Here is a 17,965-nt window from a genome sequence, read left to right as displayed (position 1 = left end):
GCAGGGCCAAGGCTAACAGAGTTTTGTCAAGAGAACATATTGGTCATAGCAAACACCCTCTTGCAACAACAAGAAACAACTACACATGGACATCACCAGATGGTCAATAACGAAATCAGACTGATTATATTCTTTGTAGCTGAAGATGGAGAAACTCTATGTAGTCAGAAAAAACAAAACTTGGAGCTGACTGTGGCTCAGATCATGAGCTCCATATTGCAAAATTCAGGCTTAAATTGAAAAAGTAGGAAAAGTCACTTGGCCATTCAGGTATGACCTAAATCAAATCCCTTATGATTATACTGTGGAGGTGACAAATAGATTTGAGGGATTAGATCTGGTAGACAGAATGCCTTAAGAACTATGGACCAAAGTTTATAATATTGTACAGGAGGCAATGACCAAAACCATCCCAAAGGAAAAGAAATTCAAGAAGGCAAAGTGGTCATCTGAGGAGGCTTTAAAACTTGCTGAGAAAAGAAGTGAAAGGCAAGGGAGAAAGGGAAAGATATACCCAAATGCAGAGTTCCAGAGAATAGCAAAGAGAGATAAGAAAGCCTTCTTAAGTGAACAACACAAATAGAGGAAAACAATAAAATGAGGAAGACTAGATATCTCTTTAAGAAAATTGGAGATAGCAAGGGAATATTTCGTGCAAGGATGGGCATGATAAATGACAGAAATGGTAAGGACCTAATAGAAGTATAAGAGATTATGAAGAGGTGACAAGAATACACAAGAGCTACATCAAAAAAAGTCTTAATGACCCAGATAACCACGATGGTGTGATCACTCACCTAGAGTCAGACATCCTGGAGTGTGAAGTCAAGTGGGCCTTAGGAAACATTACTATGAACAAAGCTAGTGAAGGTGATGGAATTCCAGCTGAGTTATTTAAAATCCTAGAAGATGTGATGCTGTGAAAGTGCTGCAGTCACTATGCCAGCAAATTTGGAAAACTCAGCAATGACCACAGGACTGGAAAATGTCAGTTTTCATTCCAATCCCAAAGAAGGGCAATTCAAAGAATGTTCAAATTACTGCATAATTGCACTCATTAAGTTATGATCAACCTAGATAGCATATTAAAAAGCAGAGATATTACTTTGCCAACAAAGGTCTGTCTAGTCAAGGCTATGGTTTTTCCAGTGGTCATGTATGGATGTGAGAGTTGAAGAAAGCTGAGTGCTGAAGAATTGATGCCTTTGAACTGTGGTGTTGGAGAAGACTCTTTAGAGTCCCTTGGACTTCAAGGAGATCCAACCAGTCCATCCTAAAGGAAATCAGTCCTGAATATTCATTGGAAAGACTGATGCTAAAGCTGAAACTCCAATACTTTGGCCACCTCATGTGAAGAGTTGACTCATTGGAAAAGACTCTGATGCTTGGAGGGATTGGGGGCGGGAGGAGAAGGGGATGACAGAGGATGAGATAGCTGGATGGCATCACCGACTCAATGGACATGAGTTTGAGTAGACTCCAGGAGTTGGTGATGGACAGGGAGGCCTGGCGTGCTGCAGTTCATGGAGTTGCAAAGAGTCGGACATGACTGCATGACTGAATTGAACTGAACTAAATACATGCTAGCAAAGTAATGCTCAAAATCCTTCAAGTTAGGCTTCAGTAGTTTGTGAACCAAGAACTTCCAGATGTACAGGCTGGGTTTAGAAAAGGCAAAGGAACCAGAAAAAATTGCCAACATACATTGGATCATGGAGAAAGCAAAGAAAGTCCAGAAAAACATCTACTTCTGCTTCATTGACTAAGCTAATGCCTTTGACTGTGTGGATCACAACAAACCATGGAAAATTCTTAAGGAGATAGGAATACCAGGCCACCTTACCTGTCTCCTGAGAAACCTGTGTGCAGGTTAAGAAGCAACAGTTAGAACCAGACATGGTACAATGGACTGGTTCAAAATTGGGAAAGAAGTACAACAAGGCTGTATATTGTTACCTTGCTTATTTAACTTATATGCTGAGTACATCATGGGAAATGCTGGACTGGATGAAGCACAAGCTGGAATCAAGATTGCTGTGAGAAGTATCAACAACCTCAGATATGCAGATGATACCACTCTAATGGCAGAAATTGAAGAGGAGCTAAAGAGCCTCTTGATGAGGGTAAAAGAGGAGAGTGAAAAAGCTGGCTTGAAACTCAGCATTCAAAAAAAACAAAACAAACCATGGCATCCGATAGTATCACTTCATGGCAAATAGATGGGGAAAAAGTGGAAGCAGTGACAGATTTTATTTTCTTGGGCTCCAAAATCACTGAGGATAGTGACTGCAGCCATGAAATTAAAAGACACTTACTCCCTGGAAGAAAAGCCATGACAAACCTAGACAGTGTATTAAAAAGCAGAGACGTCACTTTGCTGACAAAGGCCCATCCAGTCAAAGCTATGGTTTTTCTAGTAGTCATGTATGGATGTGAGAGTTGGACCATAAAGAAGGCTGAGTGCTGGAGAATTGATGCTTTTGAACTGTGATGTTGGAGAAGACTCTTGAGAGTCCCTTGGACCACAAGGAGATCCAACCAGTTAATCTTAAAGGAAATCAGTCCTGAATATTCACTGGAAGGACTGATGCTGAAGCTGAAGCTCCAATACTTTGGCCAGCTGATGCAAAGAGCTGACTCACTGGAAAAGACCCTGAGGCTGGGAAAGATTGAGGGCAGGAGGAGAAGCGGGCAGCCGTGGATGAGATGATTAGATAGCATCATCAACTCAATGGGCATGAGTTTGAGCAAACTCCAGGAGATGGTGAAGGACAGGGGAGCCTGGGGTGCTGCAGTCCATGCGGTCGTAAAGAGCTGGACACAACGTAGTGACTGGACAACAGAGGATCTGAGCTGTGTTTAGGGAAGACTGTTGGGTGGACTGAAGGAACCAAAACAGAAGCAGAGAAAGTACTTAGGAGACTGACTCAACAGTGTGCAAAAGGGGAGCAGAGCTCTCCCGCCAGCCAGGCACAATGCCAAACCACAGTTTCTGTCCTCAGTGAGCTTGCAGTCAAGTGTGGGAAGCTGAGGGCCCATCAGGAGCTCTCCTCTAGGGCAGGAGATGCTAAGTGCACAAATTGAACCACATGGCCAATATCAGAAGGGTCCTGATGACTTATTCAAATGGCAGCCAGTGGCTTTGGCTGGCTTCCTCTCCTTCCTCTTTTCAAGAATCAATAAATTATTTGAGATTAAGTCAGGTGGTCTTTTGTTGTTTTTTCCACCTTCATTGATGAGTGAAAAATGGTCTCAGCATTCATCCCCAGAAGTAATTTGGAGTCAGCTTACCACATCACTGGGGCATTGAAACTCAAGTCAGGAGACTTGGTTCCAACGTTTAAGCTGCAATGCCTAGTTTATTTTTAGTCTATCATGTTGTCAAAAGGCCAATCCATTGACACTGAGGACAGCTTAGATTCAGTTAGGCTAGGGTGCAGATACAGTAATACTGCCATCCTCCCCTCTCGCCGGCTCTGCCCTGTCCCTCACCCACTCTGCAGCTCCAGTTATAGGGAAATGGGCTAATACAGCACTCCCTCCCCAGGCAGGTCAGGCAGCAACCAGGTCCCCAGAAAAACTGGATAAGAACAAAGACTCCCTTTACCATCCCTCTGCAGAGTCTATGTGGGGGACTGTCAGTTCTACCTAAGTCTCTGCATCCAGCTTGGATGTTCATCTAGCTGTCATGGCTGTTAGGGTAGGTTGGACCTCATGAGGACAGTGGATATTCGGGTCTTGTCCTCTGACTTGCTAAGATCCTAAAGCCCCCTCCTCTTCAGAGTTCTTCTCTGGGTTCACAGCTGGAGGCAATGGAGACTCCTTCTTCTCCCTGTGGTGGTGATTTAATCTCTAAGTCATGTTCAACTCCTGCAGCCCCGTGGATTATAACCCGCCAGGCTATTCTGTCCATGGGATTCTCCAGGCAAGAATACTGGAGTGGGTGGCTATTTCCTTCTCCATCTCCTCCCTATGCCCACAGGTTGAATTTGAATGGATTCCCTCTCCCAGTCTCTTTTCTTTCCTTGGAACCAACTCAGAATTTTCCAACATAAAATCTGATTGGGTCACTCCTGTCTTCAGCAACCTTCAGTGGCTCTCTATTGGCTTCAGGATAAAATCATCCTTAGAAACTGCACAAAGAGCCCTCGGTCATTCAGCTCCTGTCTGCTCTCAAAGCATCTCTCCTGCTTCTCAGCCACGTTAGACTCCAGCCTCCTGAATCTCGTTGCAATTGCCCCTGAAATTTCCATGTCCCCTGCCCCACTGTGGTTTTCCTAATCAGAACAGCTTCCTCCAGCTGGTTTATCCAGCCAATTCCTACTTGGTTTTCAATTCTGGGCTCAAATTCTAGCTCCGCTGTAAAGCCTTCCCTTTTCTGAGTACTTACTATGTATGTGCCAGGCTCTGTGCCAAGCACTATCTGTCCACCACTGTTTAATTTTCAGAATCCCAGTATTTAAGTATTGTAATGTGTCCTACTTTCCAGATATGAAAGCTGAGGCTTAGAGAGGACAAGCAACTAGCCCAGGTGACAAAGCTGGACACTTAGGATTGGAACTCACCTGCTCATTTCTTTCTTGCAGTTCCTGTCCCCAGGAAGGTTGCATCTTTTGTTCCCCCATTTTATTCCCTAAAAGCCACTCTTAAATTTCAATTGACATATAGTTGAGTTACAGAGTTGTGTTCCTTTCAGGCATACAGCATAGTGATTGTTGTTGACTGGTTTTTTTTTCTTTTTTCTTTTTTTTTTTTGGCAGATTATATTCCATTGTTCAGTTCAATTCAGTTCAGTTCCTCGGTCGTGTCTGACTCTTTGTGACTCCATGGACTGCAGCACGCCAGGCCTCCCTGTCCATCGCCAATTCCTGGAGCTTGCTCAAACTCATGTCCATTGAGTTGGTGGTGCCATCCAACCATCTCATCCTCTGTTGTTCCCTTCTCCTCCTGCCCTCAATCTTTCCCAGCATCAGGGTCTTTTCAAATGAGTCAGTTCTTCTCATTAGGTGGCCAAAGTATTGGAGTTTCAGCTTCAGTATCAGTCCTTCCAATGAATATTCAGGACTAATTTCTTTTACGATGGACTGGTTGGATCTGCTTGCTGTCCAAGGGACTCTTAAGAGTCTTCTCCAAATATTCCATTGTAAGTTATTACGAAATATTGGGTGTAATTCCCCATGTGCTGTGCTGTGCTTAGTCGTTCAGTCGTGTCTGACTCTTGTGACCCTGTGGACTATAACCCTGCAGGCTCCTCTGTCCATGAGGATTCTCCAGGCAAGAAGACTGGAGTGGGTTGCCCTGCCGTCCTCCAGGGAATCTTCCCCACCCAGGGATCGAACCCAGGTGTCCTTCATTGTAGGCGGATTTTTCACTGTTTGAGCCACCAGGGAAGCCTAAGAATACTGGAGTGGGTAGTCTATCCCTTCTCCAGGGGAACTTCCTGATCCAGGAATCAAACTGGTACCGCCTGCATTGCAGGAGGATTCTTTACCAGCTGAGTTACCAGGGAAGCCTGTAATTCCTCATACTATACAGTAAATCCTTGTTGCTTATCTATTTTATGTATAGCACTGTGTATCTATTAATACCATACTCCTAATTTGTCCTTCCCCTCTGCCCTCCTCTTGAAAGTGAAAGTGAAGTTCGCTCAGCTGTGTCCGACTTGTAGCGACCCCATGGACTTCAGCCTACCAGGCTCTTCCGTCCATGGGATTTTCCAGGCAAGAGTACTGGAGAGGGTTGCCATTGTCTTCTCCGGAGAATCTTCCCAACCCAGGGATCAAACCCAGGTCTCCTGCATTGTAAGCAAGATGCTTTACTGTCTGAGCCACCAGGGAAGCCCTCCTCTTAGGTAGCCATAAATTCCCATTCTTTCACCAGTGGTTCTCATGTGCTTGCCTGTCTGTAGTCCTATTAAGCTGGAATCTGCTCGAAGGCAGAGGCTGGGACAGTCACTTTATTATGTGCCTGATGCAAAAGAGGTGTGCAGTTATTGCTGGGGGAGGAAGCATGAAAGAACTCAAGGAGGGGATCATCAGAATCCCCACTTGAGCCAACAAATCCCTGTATATAATTAGTTAATTCATTAGCATTTGGTTATCTAGTGCTACTGCAACTAATCACCACACACTTAGTAGTTTAAAAAATATAAGTTCAGGTCAGAGGTTAGAAATCGAAAATGGTCAGCAGGGCTGTACCCTTCAAAATGGGAAAATCTGTCTCCTGGCCATTTCTAGCTTCTAGAAGCTGCTCACATTCCTTGGCTCATAGCCCCTTCCTCACATCCCTCTGACCTCTGCTTCTATCTTCACATGTCTGTGACCCTCCTGCCTCCCTCTTTCCCTTATATGGACCCTTGTGATTATATTGAGCTCATACAAATAACGGAGAAGGCAATGGCAACCCACTCCAGTACTCTTGCCTGGAAAATCCCATGGACGGAGGAGCCTGGTAGGCTGCAGTCCATGGGGTTGCAAAGTTGGACACAACTAAGCGACTTCACTTTCACTTTTCACTTTCATGCATTGGAGAAAGAAATGGCAACCCACTCCAGTGTTCTTGCCTGGAGAATCCCAGGGACAGCAGAGCCGGGTGGGCTACCATCTATGGGGTTGCACAGAGTCGGACACGACTAAAGCAACTTAGCAGCAGCATCAGCAGCATACAGATAATCCTAAATAATCCCAGTCAAAAAATCCTTAACTTAATTACACCTGCAAAGTCCCTTTTGCGATGGAAGGTAACATATTCACAGTTCCAGAGATCAGACAGAAGGTGGACATCTTTGGGGGAGGGCATTGTGCTGCCCACCACACCCTGGAAACAGAATGGGTCAATTTGGGAAGAAAGACGACTTCTGGAGTCTCAAATGAGACCCCTGTGCGGTCCTGTTTGTAATCAGGATCCCTGAAGTCCCCTTTGCGGACATTTTAGAAGCCCAAAGTTCTGCCCCTGAAGCAGAAGGGAGTGAGATGAAACCCCAGGAGGACCAGCTTCTTCTCCTGCCACAGGTGACACCTGCCCACCCCAGTATGAACTCTGACTCTCCCCAGAGCCCCCATCAGGCTAGAGTCCTGCTGCTCCTGGGGCCCTCCCACCCCCTCCCACCCCAGAGTCTGTGCCATCTTCCCCTGGGGTGGGACAGGGGGCTTTGTCTGGGCATCCTGTGTCCCTGTGGAGCCCTACGGCGTGGGGCAAATTGGGGCACAGGGCCTGATCAAGTGCCTCAAGTGGGCAAAGCCAAGGGGTGAAACACAAATTCCTTCTCAGTCAAAGATTTTTCAAGAAGTTTGGTAATTTAGATGAAAATAAAAATAATTTCATTTAGAACAACACGGATCTGTTATGGAGTAGAATACAAAATTGGCTAGAATTTTGCAAACAAAACTGCAGGACTCATTGTGTGGCAGCCACTGAAGGGAAAGCTGGAGGAAGCAAAGCAGAGGCCCTACTTGGGGCCTGAGGGGCCACAGGAGGAGCTGAGAGAGAAAACAGGTGTGTGTCGGACAGCGGGACTGAGGGAACTGGAGATTAAGGGCAAATCTGTGTTGAATGAGGCCTTGGGGAGTTGGGGGGGTGGTGGAGGAAGATGAACCTCCGCTCTTTCCCGTGGCTGGTTCCCCCACCTCCGCCTCCACTGGCCCTTCCTTCAGAGCCTTACCTCAGGTGTTTCCAGAGGAGGCCAGATGCTGAGAAACCAGGAGCCTTGGCCCCTTCAGGGGATGAAGGAAGACAGGAAGTGAGGGGGGGGTGACCTCAAGTCAGAGCCTTACAGACAGGGTCTTGGCTAATCCTCACGACTGGGGAGGCAGGTGTGGGGCCCACTTTTACAGATAAGTCAACTGAGACTCAGCAGCGCTGCCTCATCTTCTAAGATTGCCCACCCTCCTGCCCGGCCGCCTACCACCCCTCCCACACGCCGGATGAGAAAACATGTAGCTCCCTGGTAGGCCCCCTTCCCTCTCCCAGGCTTACCATACACCCGTCCTCTTTTCCTTGGCCTTGCTCTTCTGTGCTCTCCTTGCCCCCTCCTCCAGGAAGTCCACCTGAGGCCCTCACTCAGCGCTCTCCTGCTGGACTGTCTCTTCTGTCTGTCAGCAGAGGTGGGAAGAGGAGGATGTCTCTTCAATTTGTCACCTGCCCCCATCAGACTGGGCATGCACTCCTCCCACCGGGTCGCCTAACTACTCCAGGCTTAAGGGCTGCTCACTTGTAGACCCCGTGGAGGGGGGCCAGGTCGATCCCCCATGGCCGGCGCTGGGCACTGGGAGAAGTACAAAGGCTCCAGATGAGGTGAGAGTCTTGGCTACATCCCCACACCCATAAAGAAGAATGTTAACAGCCTCTGAGGGAGTGCGTGAGGGTCGATCAAAGTGGTGGGTCGGGGGTTTCCTGCTGGGGGGATGGCTCTTTCCAGGCTCCGGGTCAACACTGGCACCTCCTTTCTGCCCCATCAAATGGAGTATGTACATCCTGAGGCTGCTGATGGGTAGGAGAGTGTTTTGTTTCAGCTTCTCCCTCCTGCCCACCACCAACAGGGCCCATCTCTCCCTGCTCCCCCAGGGTACCCAGTGCTGTGCTCCCCTGTGGAGGGCGAGGGGACCAGGCTGCTATCCATAGGGACATGAGGAGGGGACAGGCAGAAGATTAGACTGGCATATAACAATCTGCACTCCTACCAGCCTGACTGTGAAAACAAAAATCAGTTGGCTGTGCCAGCTGACTGATGAAAAAACCAGGATCTTGAAAAGGCTAGAAGGTGTGCTTGGAAGGGGAAAGTAGGGAAGCAGAGAGGGGGACAGGAGCTGCTTTGGGAAGGAGCCTGGAAAAGCCAGCCAGGCATGGAAAGAACCCAAACATGGCACTAGACACCTGAGTCAAGGGGTGGAAGATAGTAAGCATATGGGGCTGGGGGCTGAGGTTGTCAGGACCCTTGTGGGACCCTGTGGTTAGTGGGCCTCGCCCATGACCCTCAGAGATGGTCAAGAACACCCAATTATTACTATTTTTAAAGTTTATTTATTGAAGTTAGTTGCTTTACAACGTTGTGTTAATTTCTGCTATAAGCAAAGTGATTCAGTTACACGTATATATTAGGCTGACCAAAAAATTGGGTTTTTCTGTAGGATGTTATGGAAAAACCCAAACAAGCTTTTTGGTTAACCTAATATATTCTTTTTCATATTCTTTTCCACTATGGTTTATCACAAGACATTGAATATAGTTACCTGGGTTACACAATAGGACTTTGTTGTTTGTTTGTTCTACATGTAATAGTTTGTGTGTGCTCAGTCATCTCTCAGTCCAACTCTTTGTGACACTTTGGACTATAGGCTCTTCAGTCCATGGGGTTTTTCAGGCAAGAATACTGGAGTGGGTAGCTATTTCCTCTTGCAGGGGACCTTCCTGACCAAGGGATCGAACCTGTGTCTCCTGCATTGTGGAGGTGAATTCTTTACCATTGAGCCATCAGGGAAGCCCATATAATAGTTTGCATCTGCTGGACTGTGAAGAAAGTTGATCACCGAAGAATCGATGCTTTTGAACTGTGGTGTTGGAGAAGACTCTTGAGAGTCCCTTGTACTACAAGGAGATCCAATCAGTCCCTTCTAAAGGAGATCAATCCTGGGTGTTCATTGGAAGGACTGATGCTGAAGCTGAAACTGCAATACTTTGGCCACCTCATGCGACGAGTTGACTCACTGGAAAAGACTGATGCTGGGAAAGGTTGGGGGCGGGAGGAGAAGGGGACGACAGAGAATGAGATGGCTGGATGGCATCACCGACTCTGTGGACATAAGTTTGAGTGAACTCCGGGAGTTGGTGATAGACAGGGAGGCCTGGCATGCTGTGATTCATGGGGTCGCAGAGAGTCGGACACGACTGAGCGACTGAACTGAACTGAACTGAATTCCAAATTCCCAATCTATCCCGCCCCCTGCACCCCTCCCTTGTCAACCACAAGTCTGTTCTTTTTCTGAGTCTGTTTCTGTTTCAGAGATGAGTTCATTTGAAGAATACCCCATTATTTCACAGACAAGGAAATGGAGAATCAAAGGCAAATAGGAACTTGCTCAAAGTCCCACAGCCACAATCCAGTGGCAGAGCCAGGACTAGATCCCAGCTCTGGTTTGGGGGCTGACTGCTGTGGAGGCCTTGTCTCTCGTATCATGCTGCTGCTAAGTCACTTCAGTCGTGTCCGACTCTGTGCGACCCCATAGACGGAAGCCCACCAGGCTCCCCCATCCCTGGGATTCTCCAGGCAAGAACACTGGAGTGGGTTGCCATTTCCTTCTCCAATGTGTGAAAGTGAAAAGTGAAAGTGAAGTCGCTCAGTTGTGTCCGACTCTTAGCGACCCCACGGACTGCAGCCTACCAGGCTGCTCCATCCATGGGATTTTCTAGGCAAGAGTACTGGAGTGGCTTGCCATTGCCTTCTCCGGCTCTCGCATTATAAGTCCATTTAAATGTGCGGCCATGAGGTTCTCTTTGTTTTTATTGCATCCCAATTCTCCCCATCTTCCCCACCACCAATTCTAATAGCAGGTTTCCCCCTTGCATTGCTCCTTCCCTGAACTCCAGCCCTCCCAGCCCTGTTCTGTCTATAGTAACCTCGGGTCAGCCCTGAGAGAGGCTGCAGAAAGGATGCCACCCCCATCCATTCATTCCCTGAGAGTCTCCATCCCCCAGGCTTTTCCCTGGCTCCCGCCTCAGGCCAGACCATTGATTTCCTCAGTTAACTGAATCACAAGAGCTATAGCCATCCTCTCAGTGAGTGTCTGCCCTGACCTTCTCTCCAATTGATCCCTCTTGCTCTTAGGCACACCTCCCTGAATGATCCACCCTCAAGATTCAGCTGTTGTTTCTCATTCACATAGCCTGCCAATGATCCAGAGACCTCCACAGGCCATGAACTCATAAAGCAATAAATTCATATGACATCAGAACTGGAAGGGTCTTCAGAAATGTCATCACCTTCTACTCATACCCTCACTTAACATAAGATCACTGAGGCAAGAAATAACAAATATTGACAAGGTTGTGGAGAAAAGGTAACCCTCCAACACTGTTGGTGGGAGTATAAATTGATGCAGCCACTATGGCAAACGGTATGGAGTTTCTCCAAAAAGCTAAGAATAGAAGTATCATAGGATGCAGCTATCCCACTTCTGGGTATTTATCCAAAGAATATAAAAACACTAATCTGAAGAGATATCTGCACCCCTGTGTTCATCATGGCATTATTTACAATAGCCAAGACATGGAAGCAGTGTAAATGTCCATCAAAAGATGCATGAACAGATTTATGGTTACCAGGTGGGAGAGGGTGGAGAGGAGAGATAGGGAGTTTGGGCTGACATGTACACATTGCTATATTTAAAATGGATAGCCAGGGACTTCCCTGGTGGTCCAGTGGTTAAGATTCCATGCTTCTGCTGCAGGGACCACAGGTTCCATCCTGGTCAGGGAACTAAGATCCCCCATGCTGCACAGTGTGGCCAAGAAACCTGTTTTAAAATGGATAACCAACAAGGACCTCCTGTATAGCACCAGGAACTCTGCTCAATGTTATGTAACAACCTAAATGGGAAAAGAATTTGGAAAAGAATAGATACACGTTTATGTATAAATGAATCACTCTGTTGTGCACCTGAAACTCATACGTCATTGTTAACCAACTATATTCCAATGTAAAATAAAAAGCTTTTTAAAAAAGAAAGAAAAAAGATACGGTAATATAAAAATAGAATACTACTCAGTCATAAAAAGGAACATAATTTTTTCATTTGCAACAACATGCATAGACTTGATAGTTACGTTTGGTGAAATAAGTCAAGCAGAGAAAGGCAAATACTGAATGTTTTCACTTATATGTAGAATCTAAAAATTAAAGCAATGAATGAATATAATAAAACAGAAATAGATTCAAGGATATAGGGAACAAACTAATGGTTACCAGTGGGGAGAGAGATGGAGGCAGGAGCAAAATAGGAGTAGGGGATTAAGAGGCACAAAATAATAGGTGTAAAATAAATGAGATACAAGGATGTAATGTTCAACACAGAGAATATAACCAATATTTTATAATTACTATAAATGGAGTATACGCTATAAAAATACTGAATCATTGTTATAAGCCTGAAACTAATATAACATTGCAAATCGATGATAATTCATTGAAAAAAAAACTGGTACATACATACACACGCACACACACACACATACACACAAACTACTCAGCCATAAAAAGACAAAATCTTGTCATTTGCAACAACATGGATGGACCTTGAGGGTATTACGTTAAGTGAAATAAGTCAAATAGAGCAAGACAAATATGGTATGATTTCACTCATATGTGAAATATAAAAAAACTAATAAACAAAAATAAACAAACCAAATCAAACAAAGACAAACGTAGATACAGAGACCAGTGGTGGCTCCTGGAGTGGAAGGGGCAAGGGGAGAGTGAAATGGGTAAAGGGGATGAACTGTTTGCTGAGAGATGGAAACTAAATTTTTGGTGGTAAGCACATTGTAGGGTATACAGAAGTAGAAATATAATGCTGTACTCATGAAGCTCATATAATGTTATTATAATGTTCTAAATCAAGTTACCCCAATTAAAATTAAAAGAAACAAAAAGAACAGTGAGACCCACAGAAGAGAAATGACGTGTTCAAGTTTTGTAGTTTGATTCGAAATCCAGATCCCCTGACTGCAATTTGTTTTCTGGTCCGGATCAGGTACTTGAGTTCCAGGGGTCATGCAAACCATGGCCAACTGTCAGGATTGCCTTCCAGCAAGACTCCTTGAATTGGATGGTTTCAGCTTGGGAGCAAGGCCAGAAGAACAGGAAGTTAGAGACAAGAGAAAAAAGTGAGTGGGCCCTCCAGCACCTCTCAAGCCTTTCTTGAACATCTCTAATGCCCCAGACCCCATCAAGGGAGCAAAGTTGAGCAAGCCACAGCCCCTCCTCTCAGGAATGGACAAGCAGATACCTGCTAAGGGATCTGCTGGTGTGGAAGTGCTGGGCTAGCAGTTTGAGCAAAGTGCTGTGGGAGCACAGAGGAGGGAGCAATTCATCCTGCTGAGCAGGGCAGTGAAAGCTGCATAGAGAAGATGACATCTGTCTCATCTTAGAAGGAATAGTACAAGTTTGCCAGGTGGAGGCGGGGAAAGGGGTGTTCTGGGCAGAGGTACAGTGGGAGCCAAAGCAAAGGGGAGTGAAAACCTCGGCACATTGGGGCAAGGGGAACAATCCCATGTGGCCAACAGCTCGTTAGATGTGAAAGGGAGGTGGTCAGAGGTGGGTTTAGAAAGGTTTGCTGGGGACTTCCCTGGTAGTCCAGTGGTAAAGACCCCACATCTTCAATGCAGGTTAGATACCATGTGCTGCAACTAGAGATCCCACATGTCACAAGTAAAAGATTCTTAGTTGCTGAGCTAAGACCCAGCGCAGCCAAATATATATATATTAAAGACAAGTATGCTGAACCCACTTCTTATTTATCTGTTTTGGTTGTGCTGGGTCTTCATTGCTGTACGCAGGCTTAATTTAGTTGTGGCAAGTGAGGGTACACTTCATTGAGGTGTATGAGCTTTTCATTGTGGTGGCTTCTCTTATTGAGGAGTACTGAGTTTTAGGCTCAGTAGTTGCAGCAGGGTTCAGTAGTTGTGGCACTTAGGCTTAGTTGCTCCAGAGCATGTGGAATTGACCCCCTCCAGGGATCAAACCTGTGTCCCCTGCATTGGCAGGTAGATTCTTAACCACTGAGCCACCAGGGAAGTCCTGGATCCACTTGCTTTATTTTGAAAGTTATGGGAGCCAACATTTTTAAAGCAGGAAGTGAAAGATTAGATTCCTATTTGGAGATGTGCATTCAGTGAGCAACATGGAAGAAGGAATTGAGTGGGGGATGGGCTGGAAGCCCATTGAGAGGGTCCTGGAATTGTGCCAGTGTGAGGGGCTCTGGGGCTGAGCCACCCCACTGCCTCACAGCTGGGGAGCAGGGGCCCAGTAGTGACAGGCCCATTTCATAGAATGGACCAAATTCCATACTCTCATGCCTGGTCAGACGTGGAGGAAGAAAGGGAAGAGGGAGCAATGGCCCCATGGTGCCAGCTTGGGCAGCCAATGCTGGCTTGAGCAGCTTTAGCTCAAGGTCCCTTTTGCAGGAGGAAGGAGTGGGCTGGGGAGTGAGGGATAATGAGCTCAGACTGCAACATGTTGAGTTTGAGGCCCCTACCAGACAGCTGGTTGATGATGTCAACTAGGCAGTGAGATAAAGGAGGCCAAGTTCAGGACAGAATCAGAGTCTCAGATGTGGTTCAGAGGACATTTGCTCAAGCATTGAAGTCAACCAGGCTGGGGTTCAAATCTGGTTCCCACATTCTTGCTCTGGGACCTTGGCCAAGTCCCTTAACGTCTCCACGCCTTAGTAATCTCATCTGTAAATTCACGTGGCAGCCAAAGCTCTGGTAGTTTCTCTCCCCATCTTCTCTGACTCGCCCATTTCCACTATTAGTTCTCCAACTAATCCTACCCAAGAGTGTCCGGAGGATCCTTCACTCCCTTCCTCATCTGCCGCTGTCCAGCATGGACTTGAGACCAACCACCGACCAGGCCTGAGAGTCCGGCTTTGAGGCTTCAGCATGCTGTGACTGATGTCAACACAGAGACTCCTGTGGGCTCAGGAGAGACAGCAAGGCACCGGCCAGGCTGGCTGCGCGTGGTTGTCTGTTGCCTGACCTGGGTCTCTGGTACCTTCTGTGCCCTTCACCTTCATCTTCTGTCAGAGGAGGGGCAGGTTTGGATCTTGGGGGCTGACTTGGGTCTGAAGCCATCCAGGACTCATCTTTCCTATAACCTGACAACTCAGGTCTAGCTCTCTGTTCTTGGAGGATGGAGAAAAGGGGGAAAGGCCAGGCTAAGAGGTCTCCTACCAGGTCTTTACTCAGGTTGAACCAGTCTAGTTGGTGGTGGGGGGTGGGGGTGTCCCATCTGGGAGCATCCAGTGCCCTCTGCCTTGCCAATGACACGCTTCTGGGATAGAGGGTCAAGGGTCTTCTCAGCAGTTCTGAGAGGGAGGTGCTCTGGGGAAGAGAGGACCATCCAAGGGAGGAAGGACCCCCCCCCCCGGCCGGCTCCATTTGGGGGGGGAGGGGCAAGCCGGCCTGACTAATGGGCTCATGATTCATCGCTGGGCTCTTGTCTATGCTAATTGGCTCTGCCGGCCGCCTGATTCATGGCAGGGAGCCGGGCTCTGGGGGACCCCCGTGTCCCTCCCCCGCCTCCCGCCCAGGATGGCTGCGTGAGGCTTTTAGATCCAGGATCCGTTCCAAGGGACTGCTGCCCAGCATCCATCACTGCTGACAGACTGGGGCTCCAAGGTGGGGGAGGGGACGCAGGCACGGAGCTGCCATCCACAGCTTCCGGACCCCACCCCAGCTGCGGAAGGGCCTGTGAGGGCAGTGGGGGCACCGGGGTCTTAGGGAGCAACACACGGGGGTATCCAGGCAGGTGTGAGTGGTGAGGAAAGGTTTTTAGAGGAGGGAGAGATGGGATGCAGTTCGAAAACGGAAAGAACGCTGGGGACAGGAGGAAAGCCTTGGGCAAGGGCTTAGAAGCAAGTGAGGATTGGGCTAGAAGGAAACAGAGAAATGTGAGCTGAGCTTGGTGACTCAGAGCAGAACTGTGTAGCCTAGAACTTTGAGGCTTTATCTCAAGATGCCCAGAGCAAGACAAATGAGACCTGAGGCTTTGCTCGAGAAACTGCTGTGACCTTTGGTAAGTCACTTAATCAGTCTGAGCCTCCACCGTGCAGGACTTTCAGAAGAAAACTATGACCCTCAGGCATAGGCACTCTTGGGGATCTTCTGGCAGTGTCTTGGTCCAGGCGCCCACAACCCCTGAGTAGTGTCTGTCATTCGTCACCCTCCACAATGACAATTATCTATCAGGACCTGCCTTCCTGGGTACAGGGATTGGTGGGGACTCCATCCCCTGGACAGGAACACTCCCTCCGTTCCCCCATCCTCCTTCAGAGTGTCTCACTACTCAGAGACTTTCAAGCTCTCTAAGGCCCCTCACGTCCACCCCACATCTGGGCAGCTGTGTATGAGGCCACACCCTGCAGGCTGGAGGGAAGGGTAGCTGTCTACCCTGATTGCAGAAGCTGGGCAGGGTCTGGAGAGGGCAGGACTGGGACTGGAAGGGGCCTGACTTAAGCTCAAGATGTACCTCTTGTGGGAATCCATGAATGAACAACTGTCCTGCAGCCTCTGCCAAGGCAGGCCCAGGCTGGCAGCAGCAGGAGATGAATGGAGAATGCAGTCCACACAAGACACAGCAAGGCTCCACCAGCCTCTCAGCTGCTCCCGCCAAAAGCCCAAGCGTCATCTCCTCTCCTCCTGTTGACCCTAGCCACAACTAGTTGTCAGCAGGGCTTGCTGGTTCGAATTCTAAACCAAACCCAGAATCTGGCTCTTCCCTCTGTCTCCACTGCTGCCAGCGGCTGTCAGCCCGACATTGCAGCAGCCCGGGTCTGACCTTCCCTCCCAGCTTCCACGCTGGCACCTATAATCCATTCTCCACACAGCAACCGGATCTTTTAAACACATAAATTGGATCTCATCACTCCCCTACTCAAAAAAGCCTCTGGTGGTTTTCTCTCGCATTTAGCAGAGAATTCAACCTCCTTGCCTTACCTCACAAGGCCCTCCATGATCTGGCCACTTCTCTGACCTCACCTCTGGCCAGTTTCGCTCCACTCACTCTGGCCTTCTTAGTCTGGCTCAAAATCCACCAAGCTCTGCACTGGCTGTGCCTTTTACCCAGAAAGCTTCCCCTCTGGTTCTGCACAATGCTGGCTCCTTCTTGGCCTTTGGGTGTCAGCTCGAATGTCACCTCCTTAGAGATAATCCCCATGACCACTCCATCTATTGCAGCCCCCAAGAACTCTCTATCACATCAATTTATTATATTTTTTAAACCCTTAATACTCCCTGACATTCTTATTTGTTTAAAAATCTGCCCTCCATCACAGAGTTCCGTCTCCTAAGCTTTCACTCCACTGGCTGCTCTTTTCCAGGGTGTCTGGGTCTCTCTCAGCATCTGAGGGTTGAAAAGGACTTAAAAGGCAGGCCTTGCCACCAGCTTTTCCTAGTGGAATGTTTTTCTCCTTCTTTTTGTCTGTGGAAATGTTTGTCTTCTCCATGCCTTTCCCCCACAATTGGACAGCTGCCCCCCCTCACTGCCATTCTATCCTTTTCACGGAGACTTCCTTTCTCCCCACCTCATCTTACCTCACTGCCTCCACCAAGCAGGAAGCCTAGGGCCAGAGCTGTGATGGAAGGGTAATCACCAGAGGGTGGTCCCTCCTGCAGAGGTTCTATGTGGCTTTGTGTTGGGACAGGTGGCTTATGGATTCATGAAGCTGGTGGGGAAGAGCATCCCAGCAGTGTCCAGGAGTCTAGCCCCCTCCATGCCACACACCCCTTCCCTGCCCCCAGGAAGGAGGCAGTTTTGGAAGAGAGGATCCCCCTTCCCACTGGGGATGTGGCCACTCCCTGCAGGGCCACTGCCTGCTAGGCTAGGAAGTCCTTCTAATTTAGTATCCATCCATTCTCCTGCAGTCCAACCTCACAAGTGACCTGAGTGACACTCACCCTCCCTCAGGATTTATTTCCTGTTCCCTGACCCCACTACAGAGGAAACTGGGAGTCAGAGGTCAGGAGAGAGAAGGCCAAGTTCATGTCCTCAATACTTAGAGGCCAGAGTCAGCAGGGAAAGGCTCTTATCTACAATTAGCAGTGGGGCCAGGCTGGAGAAACAAATCTCTTTTCTGGCTGGAAAAACTGAGGCCTGGAGGCTTGCTTCCCCCCGTCTAAAGTGGAGAACCAGGTTCCTCCTGCTGCACCTGCCTGCCTCATCTGTCAGGGGCTCCAACTGCAAGCTTCCGCCGTA

Source organism: Moschus berezovskii, chromosome 20, assembly GCF_049115385.1.
Source record: "Moschus berezovskii isolate FMDL1 chromosome 20, NW_MosBer_1.0, whole genome shotgun sequence".
Classification (NCBI taxonomy): domain Eukaryota; kingdom Metazoa; phylum Chordata; class Mammalia; order Artiodactyla; family Moschidae; genus Moschus; species Moschus berezovskii.
The sequence above is the reverse complement of the archived record's forward strand: the minus strand, read 5'-3'. Positions refer to the sequence as shown.